This window comes from Emydura macquarii, unplaced genomic scaffold (assembly GCF_026122565.2).
Source record: "Emydura macquarii macquarii isolate MOO-44397 ecotype Brisbane River unplaced genomic scaffold, CSIRO-AGI_Emac_v2 contig_1451, whole genome shotgun sequence".
Classification (NCBI taxonomy): Eukaryota; Metazoa; Chordata; order Testudines; family Chelidae; genus Emydura; species Emydura macquarii.
The window spans coordinates 4,055,991-4,080,722 of record NW_027131588.1 but is presented as its reverse complement, the minus strand read 5'-3'; the positions used below and the strand labels follow the sequence as shown (position 1 = coordinate 4,080,722).

At 41.7% G+C, this 24,732-nt stretch overlaps 1 protein-coding gene across 1 annotated transcript in view; it reads left to right on the top strand.

Moving 5' to 3' along the window:
- MPDZ (multiple PDZ domain crumbs cell polarity complex component) overlaps window positions 1–24,409 on the top strand; it is a 270,908-nt gene extending 246,499 nt beyond the window's left edge. Inside the window, exon 50 of the mRNA XM_067553100.1 lies at window positions 24,356–24,409. The gene's annotated coding sequence lies outside the window, so the exon portion shown is untranslated. The remainder of the gene's footprint in view (window positions 1–24,355) is intronic.
- Window positions 24,410–24,732: the final 323 nt, after the last annotated feature.

Genomic DNA, 24,732 nt, shown 5'->3' with positions numbered 1-24,732 from the left:
TCACATGAATTATTATGATTTTAACATACTGATGTCAAAGAAGATCATAAATGCCCCCCCACAAATCCAGCCAGCATGAGACCCCCAATGCAAGACTGGTGTAGATGTGAGTAATCAGAGCTCCTGAATACACCTCAAGGGCCCCCCTTATCCAGCCAGCGTGACAGTTAGTTTCAAAAGGAATTTCTTTATATAATGATGCATTTCCACACGTAATTCCCTTTATACCAGTCTCCATGAGCATAATTTAAATATTCTGAGTGTCATGCTTATAAAATGTAAAATGAAGTCATGAATGATGATGCATTACCTGAACTCTGAAAGCAAAGAACTACAACAGAAGAGATCAGTGATAAGTGACTATATTTGTTGAAAATCAGTATGGGAAGTGTCATTATTCAGGTTCAGTATCTTCATTCACAAGGACTTTTTTTACAGTACACTGATCTAATCAATTGTCTTTAATTAAAACTCCTTGCTACCCAAAGTTTAGACTAATCCCTGAGGATTATAGATGTCAAAGAAAAGAAAAGAGAAAGTAGTTATGCCGATAGCTACCCCTGGAGAACAAGTCTGGGTTTTTCAGGTTATCACATTAGCTTTTGGAAACTAATATTCAGGAGGTGGGCATCCAAGATGGTCTTACCCTGAAATAAGGTAACAAAAGATTGATGATTTCTAATTTACCTTGATTTGATTTTATCAACTACTGCAGTCAGGTGTAATTGAGCTTTCTTGCAGCAGGTTCAAAAATTAGGGATACTTATAACAATGGTTAGAAAATCCATACTTCAGATTTTGAAGATGATGGACTTGAAAAAACAATCCAAAACACTTAAAACAGATTTTTGGCAGCTATCAACTGGGGGACAGAGTTTTGGTTAATTGAACCTTGCATATAATTAAGTAGAAGCCTGGACATTTCTGAACAGTGACTGCCTTCCTAGTTGGCCAGTCATCTTGCAATCTGAACAAAACTAGGTAGCCACAAAGGGAGTGAGCAGATTTACTCTCCTTTGAAACCATTTGTGACGTGGAAGATAATTTCGTTACCATCATGATTACTAAGCAGTTTTGTTTCTTCCCTGGATCCCCTAATCTTCCACTGAGGAGAAGTCCTGCTGCTTTAATGGATAAATTGCATAGTAAATTCTCATTCAGAAGACTCTGACATCTAGGAGGAAGAAAGGAGAAACATCCAGCTATGTTTTTTGCCTTCAGTTTACTTTTCATTTTTAAGAAGTCTCCTGGTGTGCAGAGTTAAACAGCATTTTTGTTCTCAGAATTGCCGTAGCCTGCAGCAGAGCAGGCACAGACTATGGGTTCTCTACTGGATACTTTACTTTTGTTGTTTTCTTTCATTTAAAGAACAGTGATTCCAGATCTGTTTTGCTTCTTGCACGTAGAAACAACACAATCATGCCTGTGCTCATCGGATGTAATTCTGGATAACGACATGGATGCTGTGTATTGGCGTAGCTTTGGGGTCCATTGACTCTGGTTTAAATCAGCAGAGCTCTATTTATTTGAATGGAGCTATGCCAATTTATACCAGCAGAGCATCTGAATCATTCTCAGATATGTTGAATCTTGTCCCCTAAGAAGGATACAAGAGGGAAAAAGACAAAACAAAACACCAGCAATGAAGGAAGCAAGGAAATGAGGTTGTACTTTTTTTTTTTTTTTTAACAGCCTCATTTTCCTGATTCAGCATTTTTTAGATAAATATTTCCCACTAATAAAATGATACCACCTCCAATCCTTTAATGGCCCCATCCTACTTTTACTGCCCTCTAGTTTTTTTTAAAGTCAGTGACTTAATAGAAACATTTTGGGCCCCAATGTCCTAATGTGAAAATTCAGAAAGAAGCTGTTGACTCCAGGAGCAATATATGTCAAATTGTCTCAGTTTTAAAAGCCCATCAGAGGCAGACTTCACTTTCCTTGCAAAAGCAAAGGGTGGCACTTTTACTTATGATTGTCTTCACTGCCAAGAACGGTGGTGATAGCGGTTCATCATCAGAATAACCAGCCAGTATTAACTAGCTCATTGTAAAAGCCTAGTGGGGACAAGGCACCTATAGTTTCCTTATGTAGTAAATTATGAGAGGTGAACCACAGATGGGGGTATGGTATTGACCTCATCTATCTTCCTCACAGTAAAAACTACAGGTACCTTGTTTCCACTAGGGTTTCCCAGTGGGATAGTTAATTCACATTAATTATTCCCAGTGTAAAAATGCCACTTTTTCTGGCAGTGAAAACTTAGCGTATGAAAATTTCCTCTTCAAATAATCTGTATGTCCTCACTTCCTTCAGGTTCAACTGAGAGATGTACTTCTCTGCTTTAGCTTTCCAGAATAGACCAATACATAAAAAAAGAAAAAAGTAGTCCTGATACAAAAAACCTTCTCCGTTCTATAGTGAGCTGAGGAAAAGAGCTGTATTCTGTGATAAACAACCTGCCTCTGTCCAGGCAATGTGACAAAAGAGCATTTAAGACTACAAGGTAGATAGATAAATGATAACAGCTCCTGGAAGGACAGCACAAAGTTGCTCTGTGCTCTTGGTCAGTCAACTATTTGAGTAAAACCTGTGCTGAAGAAAATAACTTTGAACCTTCATTGAGTTCAGATGATCCACCTTTAAGCTTGTCCAGTAAACTTTCTCCTCATCATAAAGCTGAATAAATTTTAGCCTCATAAATTGGCAGCTTAAACAAAAATCATTGCAAATCTTGCCACTGACATGGTAACAAATAAATATTTCAGAGCATGGGAGCCAGAGGAGCTGCTGAAATAAAACAAGTTCCTGTATTGTGATCTTGCTATGAACATGGATTTTTTTTTGTGGGGGAGGGATTTTGAAAAGGGGAGCTGGCAACATGAACGTGAGACCAAGCTACTTACATTAGCAGGGAAAGAGGAGAAATCTTGGGCATGTAAACAAAAGAGCAGAGCACCGGTACATGCTTTTATTGATCTCTCCACTAGCCTTATGCAATCTGATCTAAACTGAGTCTCATAAGGTTGAGAAAACTTGGCCAAGATTCTGGAAAGCAGCAAAGTGATTTGTGCCATACCATCTTCATCTACCAGCCCTGAAGCCTGCAATAACCAGTCATGGAAGGATCACCTCAGTGTAGGGTGATCTTTGGGCAGTGTGGGGCCAGTATAGGTGCTCCAATGCCATCTCCCTCCTCTTACTGGGGTAGAGGTCTTGACCAGGGAAATGAGGTCATGGGAAGGTCTCCTCAATGTCTCACTAACCTACAGCTGTCATATCATCTTCTTGGGGCCCTTGGCAGCTAGCATAACTAATTTACTGTGGAGGAACAGCCTATCACGCTGATGGTTTGGGATTAAGGAGCAGAGGAGGGGCCCTTCTCGTCTCCTCAGTTATTCCATGTCCTTCAAGCACGTGTCCTCACTTCTTATGCCTGGAACTGCTACCTTTTTGGTTGTCTGGACGCTTTGTTAGGTGAATCCTGTCTCTGCCTAGTAATCCTTCTTCCTGGAACAACATCTCATGATCAAAGAATCCAAAGCCCTCTCTCCGACATCACCTGCATAACCATGCATTTACTTCTGCAATGTGACGGTCCCTACCTGCAACAGAGAAGATGGACGAGAACACCACTTGTGCCTCAAACTCCTTTATCTTTCTTCCCAGAGCCACATAGTCTGCAGTGATCTGCTCAAGGTCATAACAGTTGACTCCCTTTCTGGAGTAACAAAATCCAATTTAAAGTTCACAACAGTGTCCAAACTTACATTTCTTCTGCCCCTTGCAGGCTTACACTGAAGTCCCCTCCTTCCTGGCTCCTTCTCCTTGGCCCCCTGCAAATTCGCTTGGATCACTTCTTCCCCAACAACATTCCTCTATTGCATCCTTTCATCAGGGTCTCCAACACTTACCTTTGGGGATCTCCCAGCTCTTTGCAGGCCCTGTCTCAGGGTCCCCCACAGGCACCTACTTTGCTCCCTGGAAGTGCCTCAGGCTGACTTTGTTATCTCTGGCTGGAGGGGCACACCTCTTGCTCCTCTCTCCAGGGTCTTCCTTCCTCTCCTGCATTTCCAGCTCTACTTAAGTAATACTTTCCCTGCTTCACCACCACATCTGGGGTCAGTTTAGTTAAGCCAGATTAGTGACTGCCGCTGGGTGAAATTAGCCCTTAGGTCACCAGCTCATCAGTGAGATGAGGGGACAGCTGCTAAGTCATGGGAAAAGCTTGCCTTGACAATGCTCCTCACCAGTAGATAAGAACCTGGGCCACTAATTAGAATTTGCACTTCAATTGCACATAAACAATTTACAGGTATTCATTAATAAATTGTACAACATCCAGTGAAGTAGTATTGATCCATTTTTCTTTTTATCACTCATAACAGATTTAAAATACTGACCCAAGAAGAGTATATTCCAAACCACAATTTAAAAAACAAACAAAAACCCTACACGAATACTATGCATGCTGTCCCAGAAGAATACATTCCTTCATTTAACATTGGGAATGTGGAGGATGGGGATTTTCAAAAGCATCAGTCAGATTTAGAGGCACAAGCTCTAATGACTTTCAAAACGCTTGTGTTCTGAAACATCTCAGGTGCTTTTGAGACTCTCCATTTTAATGCCCTCTCACTTTTATCATTAAAATAGAAAACTTTTTGCCAAGCATTTTGAAGAAAGAAAAGGCCCATCATCTGGGCAACAAATGGTTTACTGGAGGTAATACAGTATTTTTACATGATTATAGGATTCTTTTACTATGAAATGTTGATTTGTGGTAAGTTTTTCCTCCCAAAATTGTACATATTAGTTGGAGAATAGCACATGAGGCAAAGGATAAATAATTCATGTGTCTGAGCAGGATTTACCAAATGTGTGTTTGAATCTAATGGCCATCACTGGTAGATGAGCACCACAATGATATTTGAGTGAAGCACCTAAATTTTAATAGAAAATATGTGTCCAGAATCTGTCAGATCTCTGGTCAAGGATATGAATTTTCCCTGATTTCTAAAGCCGGTGAATGGTAGATAAGTGACGTGATTTAGCAGCTATTCTCAGGACTATGATAGAGGGACTGTTCATATTGAGACACTGAAACATGCCAATTATAAGTGATGGACAGGTGACAAATCCTCCTGGAGGTCAAATAGCACCGGAGACTGTGTAAGTGGTTAAGACAAAACAAAGACCTCCCAGTTGTAGACAAAATGACCTACACTAGGGGACAGACTGATATAAAAGTCTACCTCTAAATGCGTTAGCTTTTTCAGAAGTTCCTATTCAGGGCAGGTCATGTCTTTCAGCAATTTCACCCTATTTATCATAGCCTCAGAAAACAGGAGTTGAATGGCTTTCTGAACAGGTAGGAAAGTTGCTAGACTAAATAAATCAATATGCTAGGGCTGCATGCTTTTGTGTGAAGCATTGCCATCTGTCACAATTTTATCATAGAATCATAGGGTTAGAAGCAACCCCAAGGGTTACCTAGCCTAACCCTTTGCTAATGTGCAGGATTTGTGCCTAAACCATTCAAGAGAGATGGCTATCCAGCCTCCTTTTGAAAACCTCCAGTAAAGGAGCTTCCACAACCTCCCTAGGCAATCTGTTCTTACAGTTAGGAAGGTTTTCCTGAGATTTAATCTAAATCTGCTATGCTGTAGTTTGAACCCACTGCTTCTTATCCTGCCCCCTATGGCAAGAAAGAACAACTTTTCTCCCTCTTTATGGCAGCCTTTCATGTATTTGAAGACCACTATCATGTCTCCCCTCAATCTCTTCTTTTCTAAACTAAACATACCCACTCTTCCTTCAGACTTTGCTTTAATGGCCTGTATTCCATCCCTTTGATCATCTTTGTCACTTGCCTCTGAGTCCTTTCCAGTTGCTCTACATCCTTTCTATACAGCAGTGACCAAAACTGGACACACTACATCAACTGAGGCCTAACTAGTGCCAAGTAGAGCAGTATTTTCACCTCCTGTGATTTGAATGCTATGCCTCTCTTCATGCAACCTAAAATTGAATTTGCTTTTTTTGCATCAAATTGCTAACTCATGTTGAGGTGTGATCCACCACAGCTCCCAGATCCTTCTCAGCAGTGCTGCTGCCAAGCCAGATATCCTCCATTCTGTATTTGTGCACTTGGTTTTTCTTCCGTAAGTTTAGCACAGCTTGGGCCCCAGCTCTCAGCCCTGCTCCCAGCTCCTGACCGTGACTTTGATTTGACTGTGAGCTCCTGATTGCAGATCTTGGGGGATGCGGAACAGGTAAGGGGGAGGCGCAACCACAAAAGTTGAGGGACTACTGCTTTAGGATCTTCAATTCCATCAGATCATGATCACTTCCTTCCATGGCTCTTGCAATATTCTGTAATTTTCTTGAAGCCCAAGTTCTTATGCACAGGTTAAAATCTCAACTTTTTTCCTAAATGAAAAGTTTCAAGCCCACATAGCTGCAGAGAAAAGCTTGAAAACATGAATCCTAAAGGCTCAAAAACCAGATGGTAAATAAAAAGAACCTAATTTTTTTTAATTTCCTATTTTTAAAGGACAGCATTATGATTAATTTGGGTTTGACTCATGATTTTAAACACTAGGGGTTGGTAATATTGTTGTGGTTGTGAGTGAGAAATCAAGTCCTTTACATGGTGATATCTATAGGTGAGATGTGTGTCAGGGAACAAGATACTGTGTTTGGGTATTATATATATTTTCAAGCTATGAATATATCCAGTATATACTCACATATATAGTATAACAATGTTTTATTTGAGGCTTACAAAAATCATGTTAAATGCAGGTATTTTAAAACATGCATTTTATTGAATATAAAGTAAGATGTCTGACATCAACCCCCTTCTCAAAAATTCCTATTGAATTTCACAGGATGAAGTCAATAGAATTCTATAGAAGTGATTCTCAAATTGTACAAAGTTTAATGGAGAAGTATACCCCTTTCACTAGGTTTTAACTATCCTACAGCTAATAATAGACAATAAGTTAAAATCTATTGGAAAGGGTATAATTTTTATCAGATGGCCTGACTTTTCAGAGGTGCTGCACATCTGCAGCTTCCATTGAAATCAGGCCACCTGTGACTATTTCTAATAGCTGGATCCAATTTAAAAGACTGTAGGTGATAGTCACAAGGAAAGATGAGGATAAATCTTCAAATGGAAGAATTGAAGGTCACTTGTAACAATCACTGAATAGCATTGCAGGGCTTCAGCGATACCATAGCAGGCTTTTTATTTTTTTAAAATTATTATTATTTTAAGTAAGGTTAGCTACAAAAAAGGGACTTAAATCAAAAAAGGTTTTTTAAGTTTCTTGTGTATTTTCCATTGCTAAGGATGAGTGCTGGACTTGGCTTACTAAGGTAGTTGTGAAAGCTGGTATCCCATTATCAACTTCTGGAGTCAACCAGTGCCCAAGTGGCTATAATACCCATGCTCTAGAAGCAAAAGGTCCAGCCATATGTTTCCCTTCCCACTCTAAAGCTCTTCTCCCACCTTCCTATGCTGTGCCCACACAGTGCTCCAAAGGCCACAGGCAAGAGAGGAGCTTTGTTAACCAAGCGCTATTTAATTGCCAGCCCACAATGTTTAACACTGACAATTACAATTAGTTCACTATAAGATTGTTGTTGCACAGAAGTACAATACACACTGTAGTTATGCAGAGGGAGAAGTCAGAGAGGATTATTTTAAGAGTAAATCTATTTTGGCTTCTGCCTGCCTTTAATATGCTGACTATTTGACCTGACCTGAAGAAGAGCTGTGTATAGCTCAAAAGCTTTCTCACCAACAGAAGTTGGTCCAATAAAAGATATTATCTCACCACCTTGTCTCTCTAATAGCCTGGGACCAACATGGCTACATCTGACCTACTGGCATTTCTAGGTTTTAGAATCAGAAGTGTCAAGCAAAATGGTAAACGATTTGTCTGTGGGATATTCTGTCACCTTTTATTTATTATTGGGTATTGTTTATGTAGTGTGACCAACTGATCCTTTTTTAGACAAAAGAATGTTTTAAGTAAAGCGTTAAAGACTAAGTGCAACTTGATGTATTCCATACTCCCCAGGGTGACTTTGCAGTCAACAAGAGTAACTGAACACATTGAAAAGTGTGAAGCCTTTATGGCCTTTGGTGAGATGCCCAGTGAGGTGAAGCAGTGCAGTAGAGATGGCTGTGCTTTTTTCCAATCCCAAGTGCTCACTCAATCCTGAGACCTTACTATACATACCTTCTTCCTGTGAAATTCATTACTTCCACCACATATACTAAAACACAGCAGCAGCAATGAGGCACTTACTATATGAATTGACCAAACAATCTTAAATTGCACCAAACCACATAGGAGGAAATTCACCCAAGTAAATTCTAATTAAGACCAGAAGAGACTATTATGATTATCTAGTCTGGCCTCTGGAATAGCAGAGACCATAGAATATCCCCAGTAATTTCTGCATTATGCTGTAGCTCAAACAGAAATTATGGTTTTATCTTTTAGAGAAACATCCCATCTTGTTTTAAAAAAGCCCAAACAAATGTCAAATGATTGTGAATCCACCACATTCCTAGGTAAATTATTCCAATGGCTAGTTACCCTGATTGTTAAAATATTGGTGCCTTATCTCTAGTCTGAATTTGTCTAGCTTCAGTTTCCAACCATTGGATTTTGTAGTTATTCCTTTTCTCATCTAAAGAGCCCTCTCTTCCCATGTAGGTAGACTAAGACCAAGTCACCTCTTATCCCTGGTCTACACTTACCTGGAGATTCGGCGGCAGTCAACGGGAGTTACGCAAACTACGCAGAGTAGCTTGCGTAACTCACATCGACTGCTCTGCTTCCCTTCTGCGCGCTGTCTACACTGCGCTGTGCCAACGGGAACAGCGTTCCCATCGACGCAGCGTTATGCTGCTTGAGGGGGTGGTTTACCAGCGTCAACTTCCTGATCGATTGAGCGGGTCTATACTGACCGCTCAATCGATCCAGAATGATCAATCTGGCGGCGGCGAATTTGCCACCGTCAGTATAGACATGGCCTTAATGTTCTCTTAGATTAATTAAATTGATTGAGTTTCTTAATCTCATAATAAGACTTTGGATTATTATTTTTAGATCCTTCTCTGAACCTTTTTCAAATCCTTTTTCAACTGGACACAGTATTCTAATATTGGTCTTCCTAATACTGTGTTCAGAGGGAATATCTTCTTACTCTTACGTGTTACTCCCCTGCCTGTAAATCAAAAGGACCACATTTGCCCTATTAGATACCACATTGTGTTGGAAGCTCATTCAATTGGTTATCTATTAGGACCCCTAAATCCTTTTCAGTGTCACTGCTTTCCAGGGCACATCCTCCATCTTATAAGCATGGCCTGTGTTCTTTATTCCTAGATTTATTACTGTGCATTTGACTATGCTGAAATGCATGTTGTTCAAATGAACCCACTTTACAGACTGACCTAGATTGCTTGGTATAACCGACCTGTCCCCATGGATTATTTACCAATTTGTGTCACTGACAACCTTTACCAGTAGTGATTTTTATCAATGATCTTGAAGAAAATATACTGAGTAGCATTGGGTCAAGACAGATCCACGTGGAACCTTGCTAGAAATACCCCATTGGATGATTTCCCATTTATACAGTTACTTTATGAATCATCAGTAAGCTAGGTTTTAATCCATTTAAAATGGGCTGCATAGACTTTCTATAGTGCTAAGTTTTTGTATTGGAATGTCATGTCTAATTCAACTGCCATACAGAAGCCTAGATATATTATGTCCATGTACCACTTACATTTATCTTAAATACTTAAAAAAGAGTGTAAGTGGAATTTAAGTGGTGTATAGACCCTGTACTGGCTCTCTGTAGAGCAGATATTGGTGTTACTGTACTTTGTTGCATTGTCCAAGCCAGAGGTCAGCAACCTTTGGGAAGGGATGTGCCAAGTCTTTCCCCTGCCCCACTCCTATGTGCCGTGGGCTCAGTGCCCTGGCCAGTGGTGTACCTTGGGTGTCTGCCACTATTTGTATTTGTGCCCCCCGTTGGTGGCAGCAGTGGTAGTGGGGGTGGGGGTGGGGTGTCTGCAGGCCCATTTCCTGCTCTCCCCGTCCCCCCTGCTGTGGGGGCGGTGGGTGTGGCAGCAGTGGTGTACCGAGGGGGCCATGCCCCCAGGCTGGTTGGGGAAGGACGGCGCTGTCTGGCCTTCCTCTAAGGAGCCACTGCCTGCTGACATCCCTGGTAGCCGCGCTGACCCAGCCCCTCCAGCAGGGAGTGGCAGTGAGAGAGGCAGATGCCCCTGGGCCTCCCAGTGGTGGGTGGAAAGGCTGCCTGTCCCCTGCACATCTGGGATCCCCGTGGCTCCCTCGATGCGCCCAGCACGGAGGCAGAGGAGGGGCTGGAAAGACGGGAGGCTGACAGGCTAGGTTGGCACAGCTGCTGGGGATATAACGGGGGGCGGCTCCTCCTCCGAGGGCCCAGCTGGCGCCCCCCCAAGTAGCACCCCAAGCAGTGCCGCCCCTGCCTCTGCCCCTCTCCCACCTGATGTGGGCCCAGTGCCCTGGCCAGGAGCTGCTCCCATTCCCAAGCAGCGCCATGTGGCTGCCACTACCCTGTCCCATCCCCATCCCTCTGCCCCCTCCCACTTGATGTGGGCCCAGCACCACCAAAATTATACAATTATACAAATTATACAACGCGCGCCACTCAAAATCTCGCATGCCACGTTTGGCACACCTGGCATAGGTTGCCAACCCTTGGTCTAAGCCTTCAAAAGAAAGTTCTGTGTCAATCCTTATGGTCATTTCCAGTTTCTTTGAAAAAAACGTTTTCTACTATTCAAGGATCATGAGCTGAAAAAGGTAGGTGACAGTTCACATCACAGCTTTACTGAATGTACAGGAGTCACACACTTTTAGCTGGAAACAAAGACTGCCCCATCAGGGTTCCTATTACCACTAATACAAGCAGGGAAAACAAAGGATTGTATGTCAGTAACAACATAGCAGGCAATTTTTCATTCAAATTCTCCTGTCAGCGTCCAGATAAAAATGAAACAGTGGAAAGGACAAAGCATTTAGTCTGCAATAACAACACGCTGTACGACCATGATCAAAACAGGACTGCATGAATTACAGCAACAATTCAGCTTGTTCTTTATTTTCCATTCTCCTGACTCTGAAGAGAAGAAACTGTCTGCAACCAAAAGCACCCTTGTATTCACATCCCGTACAGTATTGTAATCTTTGTACAAACAATGCCTTATGAGGAATCATTTGAAAGCTAATAACTCACTGATCATTATCATGACAAAATATAAGTAGCAACATTATATGTAAAGTTATGAAATCCCCCTATGTAATGTTTTTGGAACATGTTCAAAGCCACACAGCCTTGCTCAAGCAAAAGTATTTTTCTGGGGAGATCCTGACCTGAGAATTGATCATCCATGTTGCTGGGAACCTGGGGTAAGGGTTACTTTGAACCAAGACTAGCTTGTTAAGTATTCACTAATAGAAAGCGTTTTATCTTTATTTCACTTGTAGCCACTTCTGACTTTAATTTTTATACTTGTATTCACTTAAAACATCTTTAGAGTTAAATAAATTTGTTTTATTTTTAATCTAAACTAATTCAGTGTTTGTGTTTAAACTGAACTGTTTGGTAACTCCAGTTAAAGTAGCAAGCTATGCAATATTAATCTTTTACAGGGGCAATGAACCTTTAATATCTCCGCTGTCCAGGAAACAGCTAGACATACAAATTTTCTCAAAAATGAGACTGGGAGTTTGATGGTCACCCAGCAAGCAGTAACCAAGGCTGCTGGAAGCCAGAGCGTGGCTGCAATGTTGCTGAGAGGCTGCTGGACCAGGGCTGCAGCTATACAGACACTCAGGGTGTGACCTGCTGTAACATGTTGCTCTACTCTCCACTGGATGACACCACCTTCTGGCAGTTTCCCCTCTGTGCTTCCTCTCAGTCTCAGGAGATAACAGCTGTCCTCTTCAAGACTCGGCAAGAAGAGTGTCTCAACATTCCTGCTTGTTAGGAGTCTTCTGCTTCACTGCCTCATAGGGCCACTCTTGCAGTGGCTGGCAAGGGAACCCAGGTCCACCCTCTACCCCCAGTCCTGGCTCAGGGAGCCTCAACACAGCAGCCAAGGTCTGTTCCTTGCACCTCGCTGCCATTCCCTGAGCTGATTCCATACCCTCTGGCCTTCCCCACTCCTCTAGATTTGGGAGTCTCTTCCCTTCCTCCTCCGAGGGAGTTGCTTTAGGGCAGGCAATTTGTCTCTTCAGCCCCCAAATGTGCCTCCCTTCTCTCAGAGCGTGGCTGCAGTCTTCTCTCTGCTGCCCACCCTGCATCCTATTTCCCATCTGTTGTAGAAGTTCTGCCTGTCCCTCACAGGGGAGCTTCTCTAACTAGCTGCCTACAGCCTAAAGCTGCCTCCCCTTGCAGCCTAATTAGCTGATTGGGCCCACCTGGGGCTACTCAGCTCTTGCAGAGCCAGTGTGAGGAGTGCACACTGCATACTGTTAGGCTGTTTGAAAGCAGCCCTGGTGGAGAGCTACAACAGCAAAGCCCTGAGAGGCACTCAAGATTGCAGGGCAGGCAGTGACAACCCTCACTGGTCTGGATTGCATCCCAGAACATGACATTGTCCCCAGTGTCATACCCTGCTATCCACATGCATCTTTGCTTGCAGTGTGACACTTCATACGATTGCAAAAAAGTATTTCTTTACTGCAGCGACTGTCCAAAAGCTTCTAAAAAGAGTCTGTCTGTCAAAGTCCGTCACATCCTACAAGAAGTGTTACTTGACTGTGCACCTGAGCAAAGTGCTGGAAAAGGCACCAAAAGAATGTCAGCAAGAAGAGAAACATTAATAATGAGCAGCCCTGCACCTACCAGAACAACCACTGTTAAAAAATTAGTATCTCATCTATAGATCTCAAAGCTCTGATCAGGCTAGCACGAGGATAAGTGGTAGTGTAGCCCTAGTAGCTTGGACAGTGGCAGCGAAGTCACAACTTAGCCATGTTGAGGACAATCCTGCCTAAAACTGGTGGGTACATACCTTGCATGGCTTAAGCTACTGTTTATTCACCTGAGTTCTCATAGTTCTCATACAGCTGCTGAAAGTAGGTGTGTGGGAGCTGGGGAAATCACTCCTAGAATATAGTGGTGATGTAGCCAAAGTGCAATGGTAGTTATAGATCCAGACCATGTCAGTCCTGAGTTAGAATGCTGGGTTGTAGTCCTGGAGGAATGTTTTATCAATGTCATGAGTCTTTTAAATGAGTGCACTACCAATAGTTTTTACCATCATTTCCAGGCACTATACTACATTAAATTGGGGGAAGGGGAATTGTTTTTTTAATACCTCAGGCTACCTACCATCCAAATGAATGCATATATGCATAGATCATGAGTATGGCAGAAGAGCCCCAGGGGTGATTTCACCTCTAGTAGTGCAGTGGTGTTTACAGAGTCTCTTTCCCTCCCGTCTGTGCTCGGGGAGGGCACCTTTAAAATTCAGTGGGCTTCTATAGTTACCAGCCAGTGGAGGCTGTCTGGAATATTCACTAGATTAAACTTCCTCACCTGTAAGCATTACCTGTTTCTGGGACTGCATGGGATGCTTGTGACCCATTACAACCCCTCTCTGGACTGACTTTTCACAGCTAGAGACTGCGTTCCCTGTGTTGCAGCAGTAGGAGAAGCTGCATCTAAGCCATAAAAGTTCTTAATGAGCTGAAGGGTGATTTAGTCGCTCATGCTTACGTACCAATTAAGGAAGGCTAAAGGAAAGCTTGTTGCCACTTCTCGCTAACGTGGGGGCTGATTTTTCAAACTCTTGTTTGCAAAAAGCGTGCCTGATGAAGCCAGAGGGATGGCTCAAGTGCATATGGACTCTTCATATGAAGGAAGTGAAAGAGGGTCTGCAAGATCACCACCATAATCCTTAGCTGCAACCCAATGAAGAGAAGCCTTTCATTTCCAGACATTTTAATTTTGAAGTATCATCCACTTCTTTAACTTCCTGGTGAAAGCCATTTGATATTTTTCTTGTTGAGTAAACAACCCTGGGTAACTTTTCTTTTGGTGAGTTGTACTATATTTTTGATATACAATATCATTTTCCTCTTCACATCTTAGCTACCTATTTGACCAGTCCATTCAGTAATGGGAGAAAGTGAAATTCAGCCCATTAGCCAATAAAGCCAGAGCTCTCATATTGTAAGTAAGGCTGTACTAACCAACCCTCATTCCTTAAAAACAACAATCCCTTATTGCCCATCTATAAGTTCTGTACAAGTACTGCTACTGTTATTAAACTCTTGGATGCTTGCTCTGACTAGTTCAGAGCATGGTGATTTTTCCATGCGGCAGCCTCCTTCTCCAACAACACATTGACTATAGAATTAGTGCATGAAGTCAATTTAATAAATCTAAAGAGCAAATCAACCCCTTGTGTAACTTCATTGATTTTACTTGTCATGAATGTAGCCCTTTACTGCAGCAGGGCCAGTTCATCCAATGCTATGAAACCTGTGGCCAGGAAGATACCATTCTACCAGACATGCTAGTGGTTATTTCTGTTCAAAACCTAGTGCCATAAGGTGCAGAATAAGAGCTGCTTTCTGCTGAGAATGCTGGAGTGAGAATGACTTCAGGCCTCTGAAAAATTAGCATCTCCCTTCCAACTTTATCATGACCTGGGTTGAGAGCACACTGCTGGTTCTCTCACGTTTAGCAGGGAATCTCCACCCACAGTTTCCCCTAAGTCTCTTCACAAAAGTGCTTTCCCATTCTCTCTCATTCTTTCTGTTGACCTGATGAATTCCTTAAGTAAGCTCTTTGGGTCAGGGACTGTCAGTCCATTAGAGAAGAATCATAGTCCAGTGGTCAGGTGCTACCCTGGAGACTAAAAGACCTAATTCACATCCCTGCTCCACCACAGGCTTCCTGTATAACTATGGGTGAGTCATTTAGCTTATCAGTGCCTTATCTCCCCATTTGTAGAATGGAGAGAATAGCACTAGCTCACAGGGGTGTTGTGAAGATAAGTGCATTAAAGGTTGTGAGGTGCTCAGATGCTATGATAATGGGCACCACACGCATCTCTTGTTGACGCTATCTCTGTCTCAACAAGAGATACATTGGTATTGAGAACATTACCAAGTAAGGTAAGAGGATTGTAGAAGGGTGACTCACCAGCTGGTGCAACTCCTCACAGCCAGGCATGCCTCTTCAACTCCAATATCTGCTTTTCACAGCCACTCCAAGCCTATGGTAGTTTGCCCCCTTCAAGGCTCAGCCCCCTTGCCAGGTTGTATATAGTCCCCACCCCATCCATAGTAATAAAGAATCCAAATAAACAGTCCAATGACTCGTGCCAAGTCTTCAGCACCATCCTGGGCTCAATAGCCCTTTCACCATTGCATCAGGAAGGCTTTACAGTTCCTTCCTTGGGGGCAAGTAGGGAACCCAGGCCTTCCCCTGCCCTGGGTCCCAGCCCAGAGAACCTGTAATAAGCAGCAAAGTGTTTCTTCAGAGTGACTGCTGTTTCCTTGGGCCACTTCCTACCTTCATCTGTCTCCAAACTCCCTTCACAGGAGGGAAGAGGGAAACTTCTAGGCCTTCCTCATTGGAGGGTCCAGTACCATTTCTTTCCACTTTGAAGCCAATGGAGAGTCCTCCGTAGCAGCAGTCTCTCTCCCTGAGCTGCAATTTTTTATCCCAACTTTTGCTAGTCAAATAATTAGCCACAGACGGGGAAGTAGCAGTTTGGTCCATTAACCCTTCGGTGGTTGTTGCAGCAGCTGGTCTATACATACCCATCACTAGGCCAAAAAGGATCCCTCTCTTCATTAATGATCTGGAAAGTGGGATAAATGGAACATTAACTATATTTAAAGATGACTGATTGGAAGTCTGGTAAACAAAGGCCAGTGAAGAAAATTGCAAAGAGTTAGAACCATGGGTAGGCAATCAGAAAATGAAGTTCAATCTGGAAAATATGCAAGCTAATACATCTGGGGAAAGCTAACTGGAAACACAGCAATTTGTCAGGACAGGGATTTGGATGCAACTCCTCAGGGGAGATAAGGGATAGCAAATTACGTATGAGCTTGGAAAGGGATGTGACAATGAAAATATGGCAACTTTAGGGTATGTATGTAGAGGCAGAAGGTTAAAAATCAGAGAGCTGATAGTCCTTTTCTAGATAGCACTAATGAGACCACACTGTGGACACTGCATATGGTTATGAGCATACCAGTGCCAAAAAATATCAACAAGTTGGAGGGAGTTCAGAGAAAGCAGCAAACATAAACATGTGGTTGGAGGGATTAATTTATGAGAAAAGCTTAAACGAACTAAATACCTTGGTTTAGCTAAATAGTTACAAGGAGGGGATAAGATAACAGTCCACAAGAGTGAAGAATGTAATTGCCAAGAAGGGAGATAAATAAGATACATAAGAGATCTGGGTTTTACATCTGCTTTCACGCTGCCCCTTTGCTTGAAATAACCTCCCATCTCTTCTCTTACAAATGTCCTCTGTCCCCTCATCCTTCAAAGCTCTCCTTAGAATCCATTTTGTCTGTGAATCTTCCTGTTTTGATCTTCTCATGCAAGAGATATCCACATTCTCCTCTATCTTAACTGCTGCCCATAAAGTTAACTCAGGGATGATTTTGTAATATTGTGTTTAACCTTCACACTTAAAAGCAGTAATGGACATTCCTATCTTAACTCCTCTAACAGTAATAGTTTAAAACCAGTAAATTAAACGTCTGTTTAGTCAATGGAAAGGCCTAATTCCTATGATATAAAATCCATCCTAGATATGAGTCGTCTGGCTGACCAAATCTCAACCATACTAGCTCATCTTTGGTGACAGCTGGAGTGGGGAGAGTGGAAGAACCCCCCAGTGTGCCAGGGCAGCTGGAAAAGAATCCTGACTTTCTGATTCACAATTCTTTCCCAGGATGGCCCCCAGCACACTGCCTTTACACAGGGATGAGCTGAAAGATTCCAGCTTGACATAAAAATACAAGAGTAGATCATTGACCCAGGCTGTTTTGCTCTGCATTTACACCACTGAAGAGTTCCCCTACACCAGGGGGAATCCTCATTTGCCCCTTTGAGTCAACTTTCCAGCCACTGAGAATCTATCTCTAAATTCAAATATAGAGACTTAGATAAAATGGCTGATTTTAAAGGGATTGAGCACTATCAATCCCATTGGCTGCTCAGCACGTTAGGAAACCTTTTGGTTCTTTAACATGGACTTAGTTTCCTAGCTTTAAACACACACAGGTTTGAAAATGATGACCTTTGGTTTTAGCACAGTTCTTTGAATTCAAAGGCAAAACTCTCACTAAAGTCAAGGGAAGTAGAGTTGAGCGCTATATTGTAGTACTAGAAAAAGACATCAATATTCAGCTATTTATGTTGATAGAAGAAGTCAGTCAACCATATAAAAAGGTCACATTGAAAAGCTCATGGACTCAGAGGGTGTCCTTTAAAATACTGTCAGGCTACAAGCTGTCTAAGTTAGTGTGACCCTCCCATATCATACTTATATCTCCACAAGAGCAGAACAAAACCTAAAAGGACTCTAGTATGCAACAAATTCTTAGTGCCAATGAGAAGTGATCTCATTTAAGAGATTATTCTGTGAACACAAACTGCATAGATTTTAAATTATTTTTTGTGAGCAGAGTTGTCCAATGTTTACATTTTTTTACCAAGCAAATTGTGTTGCAAACGTATTTAACCTGATTTTCCTCATGACCTGTAACTTCTGTACATGCTTATGCTGCAGACCTTCAGTGGCTACATGGGCCAAAATATGGAACATGGAATCCTATGGGGCCATTTGCCAGGCCTGTTTTCAGACTAGTGCCACACAGTAAAGTGTTTGTGAATTCACGTATTAACAAATGTACTGTACATGCCAATACAAATATCACATCTAGGGCCCCATCCAAAGCACACAAAGTCAATGGAGGAACTCGTCACCTTTATTTTTCATTTTAGTATGAATACCTCACTCCATGCATTGTGCCTTGCTCTTTTTGAAGCCTATAAGTGCATCAGATAATCATTCCAAACACTTTCATTTTGCTGGGCTCAGGTGCCTAGAGGCGATCTGGCCTTAGAAGCTTCAGCATACACGTACTTTGCCACACTCTATACTATAATCATTCCATTTCAGCATTCTCAGAATCATTGGTTCCCTTTGATGTGGCCATCTTGTCTTATAGTTCCTCAGCCTATTTTATAGGTTTCTTGCTCCTTGCTGAATTTTACACATTCATCCTCTCACTTTTTATGGCTTAGTACTTTGGACAGGATTATCCAAGCGACCCCTGATAAAACACTCCAGCAATGCAGTAGTCTGTCTTTTCTTGTGACTCAGCCCTCCAGTCAGTTATAATCCCTTCCATCTGGAACAAGAAAGCCCCACCAACAAATAGTTCAATAACGTTGTGTCATGTTTTTGGACCCAGTGGTCCTTGCACCCCTTGTTTCAGGGTTTCCACTAGTCCATACATCTTGTATCAGGGAGTTTCACATCTCTTTCCTTTGTGGCTGGTAGGGGAACCCAGGCCCCCACTCTTCTCTGGGTTCCAGTCCAGGGAACCAGCCATGAGCAGCAAAGGTCTGCTTCCTCCAACCCCTTGCTGGTTCCCTGGACTTCTTCCTACCTTAGACTGCACCTATGCCCTTTTCCTTAGCCCCTTTATGGCTCTACAAAGTCCTTTTGAGCTCTGGTCATGAGCAACATCTCCCAGGAGTTTCCCCCTAGATATTCAGTTCCTGCCCTTTTATCAAGCCTTCCTGCAGTGGTTTGCTCAACTTGTATCATTTCTCAGTGTCTCTCCTGGCCTACTGTCAATGTTCCCATCTCAGAAAGAGCTCCCAAAGCCTAATCTTTCTCTTCCTTTCTCTCAACCCTCTCACATTGCTTTGAACATCTTCCTTCATGAAGACCCAGTCCCAGTCCCGGTGGGTTTAATAATGAATTGGTTCTCCACACCCTCCAGATGCCACCAAGTGGACTAAATGAGCCATCAGGCTTCATTAACCCTTTTGATGACAGTGTGTGTCATACACCCCATTGTACTGATCAAATCTAACATCTTCCTGTATGTCTCGGAGCCTTAGTTTAAGCTGGGCCTTGAGAGTCACACTGAATCAGATGAACGTTCTTTGAAGAATCTGGCAATTCCCCTAGAAACACAACAGATTCTGGTAAAAAACTCATATTTTAAAATAAAAAGGCTATTCACATGTTAGGAGACAAATGGAAACCTGTTTAAACTTTCCTCACAAGGTTGGATGTTCCTTTTTCCCCTGGAAACTACACATACAATAGAAAATACTTCTACTCCTAGATGAGGACCTGGGCCACCATAAACTTTCATAATGAGACGGAGGAGTCTAAGTCTCCCTTCCCACGTGTAGCTATACAGATTAATTTCTATACCTTGCTACCAATTTTCCTGCTCCTAAAATGGATTTGTAACCTAGTAAAGTGTAACAAGCAGTAAGCTATATCTCTATTTGGTTTAGGTACAGTCCAAAAGCAATTGCTTCCTTTTCCATCACATTCCAGTTCAGGTCCAACCTCAGTACTATTGAGGAAATAAACAGGAGGAGCCTGTTTTCCTCCTATCATCCCTGAAGGAGCTTCAGAGGGTGTTATTTATATCCTTTAGAGGAAGGATTGGGATCACCATACTTGAGAAACCAATAAACTTTAGATTATAACTAGTAGCTGAAATCCTGTGCTGTCTTAGTTTGGCCAAATAAACCACCATCTGTGCAGTCTCTCTCAAACAACCAACAAAATTGTTGCATGCAAATTAGCTTTGGCGTAATGGTGGTGGTTGATTGAGTTATCTCTGACATCACAATGGTCTAGGACTCTTGTCATGGCATCGATACATCCTTATCCCAGTTGTGAACAGCGCAGGTGTAATTCATAAAGTCAAAATGGCTGAGAAACTAAAAACTGGATAGTAACAGACCATAAATCCCAGTGATGATTGAACCAGGTGATACTGTGAACAAAAAGAGTCCTCAACCATGCTTGTATCGAATTTGATCACTTCACCCTGACTCAACAGACAACCTAGGCTTCAGAGTGTGACACAGAGTGAGTGGCAATCCTGGAATTTTTTTTATAAAGAACTAGGCTGGAATCATGCAAACACATATGAACTTAACTTTACTCATGTACATAGTCCCAGTGAAGTCAGTGGGACTGCTCCTGTGAGTGAAGCTAAGCAAGTGCATAATGATTGGCAGGAGCAGGACATTAGTTCAGATCTCAAGCATTTTGGTAGTTAACATTCTGTAGGCCTTGCGTAGGCTCTGTAGTATATAACTCATGTTTTCATTGTAAATGTCAACTACTTGTCCAAAGTCCTTGTATCTCTTCGTAGCTTTAGAATTATCAGTGACAGACTCAAGTAATTAAACTTCACATGTCATGAGAAGAAACCTTTCTTTGAACCATCAGCAGGACCTCTGCTGTGTAGCAGACCTTGTGAAATAATGAATATGACTAGGCCAAGTGGCTTGTTTTCCTTTCTTTTTAATAAACAGTGAAGTTCATGTCCCTCACCCCAAACCCACCTTGGTAGACAGAAAAAACATTGACGGACAGACAAGAGGAGGATGTTTTTGAACTTTTGTTCACAAGACTGTCATGATCCTCACCAGGCCTTTTGCTCCTCTCCAATATTTTACCCAGTTTTTCAGTGTAGGCGGGATACTTGCTCTCTTGTATTTTCTTCCTCTTCCTGGCATTTCCACCCTCTCGTTAGATGCCACTTGTAGTTCCTTAGAAGAAAAGGGAAAGAAAGAGGCTGTTGTTCTTTGTGTTTCACAGATGACAAGTTTGGAACATTATCAGACTGGAGTTTTACTCAGAAACATGTTTTTATCTACAGTGCAACTTTAATCCCTACCTGTTTGAGATTTAGGAAGGTGAGAGAGGAGTGTGTAAATATGAATTTTAAAAACGCACAGAGAGCAGTGTAGGAATCATTCCACATCATCCACACAGATCGTAGTTAGAGAAAGCCATGCTAAATGTTCAGTACTTGCAATGCTCATTTCTCTCTCCCACCCACCCACCCATCCCCCCAGATATCACCACTTCATGTAGAACGTTCAGTATGCTGACACACAGCATTGACTAGTGACACTCTCATAGGACTGCCCTGTTGTTAGAAAACCGAAGAGTGCAATCTTTGCTTAGTATGATCAAAGAACTTCCCTTATCTCATCCTGAGAAAATTCATGAAAAAAAAAATAAACAAACTGATAGGTCATTTTCCCATGGGGCTACGTTAAAGTTATTTGGCAAGCTTACAAGAAACTAGAAACTTACAAAGACAACCATGTTAAACAGGTGACAGAAAGTACTGTAATATTAATGGTGTCTGCTGCAGCTGATGAGAACTAAATGATCCCTTGAGTTTCCCCTGGGTGCTTGGTCTGATATCTTTGCTTAATTAAAAGTTTTTTTGTTTTTTTTTAAAGCAAGAGTGACTTGGAATAACTCACTCAGATTTGCAGATGTCTTAAAACAAAACTGGCTCCTATTAGAAAACCAGTTATTCATTCCTTTTGATTAGCAAAACTGCCATACATTTATCAAACTATAGTATGGTAATAATTTTAATCAAGGAGTTGAAACAAGATCAGTCATCATCAGAGAGCATGTCTCATTATGTTTCCTGTAAAGAACATCTAAATGAAGAGAAAAAGCAGAGTCCTTTCTTAAAATGTAATTGTAACTTCATTAACACGCTAATTTGAGAGGCATTTCTAATGGTGTAGCAATTTTTTCAACCCTCAGAATAATGAACTGTGCATACCAACTGACTCTTTAGAAGGTCTTCGATTTTAAGAGGCAAAATTTTTTTTGGAAAGACTGTGTGTCTATAGCTGCTGGCTGCACAAATGAGACGAGAACCCTGCAGGATTTAGTTCCTGAGTCAGTAAGGCGCTTAAAAACATGAATAGTTCCACTGAAGTCAATGAGACTACTCACATGCTTGAAGTTAAGCACATGTTTAAGTATCTTCCTGAATTGAAGGCCCAAGTTTGGAACAGTAGTAGCAAACTGGTTTGCAAGGGGTTGGCTGTCAACCAACTTCTTAATGTGTATTTGGAAGTTTGAATTTGTGATCTCAAAGCTCTCCTGCGGCATTCCAATGAAAGTGTCAATTTATCCATCCAACCAAACCTCACCAAGCCCTAGGGTGATTAGGAGCGAACAAATAAAACATCATTTAACTAGTCCTCTTTCTTGTTCAGGTAAGAGTAAGGCTAAGTTAGTGCTGGTAAAAAATACCTCTTAGTGCTCAGTGCAAAGCATAGACAAAGCATATTTTATTTTCTTCTGGACTTCAGTTTTGTCCTACTTGGATCTCAATAAGCAAAGTTGCTGCTGGAAGAAATCTACCCACTGGACATCACTTCTGATCCTGAAACTATAGCATGGAGAGTGCTGATTAATTTACCAAATTTAGTTCATATTCTTGAGATTTACATATGTGGCCAAGCAAAATAACCTAAGACACATGTGGGGAAGCTTCTCATAGTCAGTGACTGGCATTTCTTGAAATGAAAGATGAGAAGGGAGGCTCAGCCTTTGTTATCCATGATATTTAAATTGAGCAATAGAGAAGAGACACCAATGTCTGTATTTTACAGTTAAGTACCAAAACTTAACTTGATTCCTTTTTCTAAAACCACTTTGCATAGGTCAAAAAGAGACAGCAAATAAGCCCTATTTATAAACAAAAACAATCTGCTTGCCCACAAATGACATTGCTTTGGAGGCTAAATCTCCAGGAAATTACTATGGCTTATTCATTGAAAAAATAAAACAAAGAAAGAAAGAATAAAAAAACTTGTGAAATTGTTTTATATACAGAGAGGAAATGTTATTAAGAACAACTCAGGTGAGTTCACTCAAAATCTGGATTAGATTTTTTTCCTTGGGAGATGAAAACTATTAAGTCACATTCAAGCAGAGAGAGGCAGCAACTAATTGGAAGGAAGGATGGTGGCCGTATGGTTAAGGCACTCAACAAGCATCCAGGAGAACTGAGTTCAATTTCTGGCTTTGACTGTGTTACCTTGGGTAAGTCACTTAACCTCTTTGTGCCTCAGTTCTCCATATCTAAAATGGGGTTCTAATACTTGCTGCCTCCCACCCTTTGTCTAGTTTAAATTCTTCAAAGAATGGACTGTCTTTACTATGTGTCTATAATGTGAGCACAATGGGGGCTTCGAAGCTGAGTTGGTGGTTCTAGGTGCTACTGAAATACAAATAGAATATTAATAAATAGTACACTTGTTACTAAATGTTGGAATTATCAGAGCAATGTTGCTAGATTTGACCTCCTCCTTTTGGTTGCCATTTAGTCATGGGTAAAGTGAAACAGAAAATTTTTATTTTTCAGATACCATCGCCCAGTTCCCTGTTCGCTCAAACATGCTCAAAGATGAGTGTTCTGGAGAGATGATTCATAGTGCTGGAACGATATTGTTGAAACTGTAGTTCTATTGAACACTAGTGTATGACTACAATGATGGTTAGACTGGTTCAACCGAAACAAAAATAAGACTTTGTCCTTTGAGTCATGGTTGTATTGTATTAGTGTACCCCAGTGGAAATTTAGTTTACCTCCTCATTTAGTTTACCCAGTTATATAAAACAATTACGAGGCAGAAATGATGGGTTTCAATAATGGCCGGTTCATATCTTAGGGACAGATTGCGCTCTGGTCTAGTATGCTTGAGTGGGGGAGGTGGGGTAGAAAGGAGTCCCCATCCTTTCTTCTACATGGCTATGTTAAGGTTGTTAGGATTGCAGCTGTGGGTGTGGTAAGGAATGCACGGGGTTTTCTCCAGGTGCTTCCCTGTCTGAAAGTAAGTGGGATGGCAGAATTGGCTGTGGGTGTTAACAGGAGGGGAAGGGGAGTTTTAAGGGTTGTACCAATTTAATTCCCCTCCCCCCATACCTCTCCTGCCAATACTAGAAGAATTGTGCTTCAGAGTAGTATCTGAGTCACAATACATCCCAGTATGAAGAGCTTTGGGATCCATCTGAATGAAAGATGTGAGATGTTTCAGGATGAATAAATGTGAGTCACTGTCTTGATATTTCCCTCTTTTCATCACTGTTACTACACTGTCCCCTCAGTTTTCAATTTCTGCCTAAAGCTGACACTGAACCAGCAGCATCTACTGAAGTTGGCTGAATCACATTGTCTTTTTTCCTCCCCAGCTCCTTACCTTTCTCACAAAACAGCCTCCTCCATTCTCAGGCTCATGCCATTAGCCTCTGAAGTTTTGCATCAGATAATCTGGCATTGATGGAAGTGTGTGTTCCGTTTCCAGTCCTGCTTGTGAGAAAACTCTGCAAAGAAAGCCATGCGTTTATTTCCAAGAACACGGTGTCTGTCCAACAATGTGTCGAAGTTGTCAAAAGTACCTTTATTATCATACCCTGGTGAAATGATTTGCCTGAAGGGGAAATGGAGCATTAATAAAAGAATAAAATGCACATTGTTCATGGATGGATGTATTCATACAACTTCTTCTGTGCATTGTACATTCCTGCAGTCCTCTAGCTGATCAATAAACATGTATCAGATCATAAGA